Raw genomic sequence first — 722 nt, 5'->3', positions numbered from 1 at the left:
CCATATGGCGTCCCACTAAACATGAGGTTACGAACCATAACTGGCAAGATTTGATGCTATGTATGTGATGTATATTCGCTCAGCAATAATAGGCAAATGTTTCTATGAGAGTATATAGTCATCGCCATCGTATCTACACTAGTTTATCTGCATCCTTCGAGGCTTATTGGCATCTGCAACAAATGGGTAATTCTCACATTTCCCATCTATAAAAAGAAATAGGAGAGAGAGAAGTGGAGAAGGAAAGGACTACATCCCTTTACCAATAAATTCCCCTTTAGATTTTTAAAAAAAGTTAAAAATGTTGGTACCTGCTTCCACGTTATGAAATACGAGGAATCACATGCCGGATATTGTTTTAGTCTGGATATATTTGAAAAAGTATTTCAAGGTGGCCATTCCCTAAATATATGGTAAAACTGGAAAATTATTCAGAACAGGTAGACGTTCCTTCGCCTGGAGGGCATAAAACATAACTTTCCTACGGCGATATAGCGTACCTTTCTCGTAATACCACCTCTCTTTTATCTGACAATGGATATAGATACAAAAAGATAAATATATGAGCATAACAGCCCATCGATTTGTTTCGTGTTTTGCAGGTCTTATCAATTATCCCAGTATTTATTCTTGAGTTACGTTATCATTACATAATACAGTCATAGGAACAGTGTTGTAATAGTGGTATCAGGTCTGCAATGGCTCGCACATTTAATACTTCT

This window comes from Penaeus monodon, chromosome 20 (assembly GCF_015228065.2).
Source record: "Penaeus monodon isolate SGIC_2016 chromosome 20, NSTDA_Pmon_1, whole genome shotgun sequence".
Taxonomy (NCBI): domain Eukaryota; kingdom Metazoa; phylum Arthropoda; class Malacostraca; order Decapoda; family Penaeidae; genus Penaeus; species Penaeus monodon.
The sequence above is the reverse complement of the archived record's forward strand: the minus strand, read 5'-3'. Positions refer to the sequence as shown.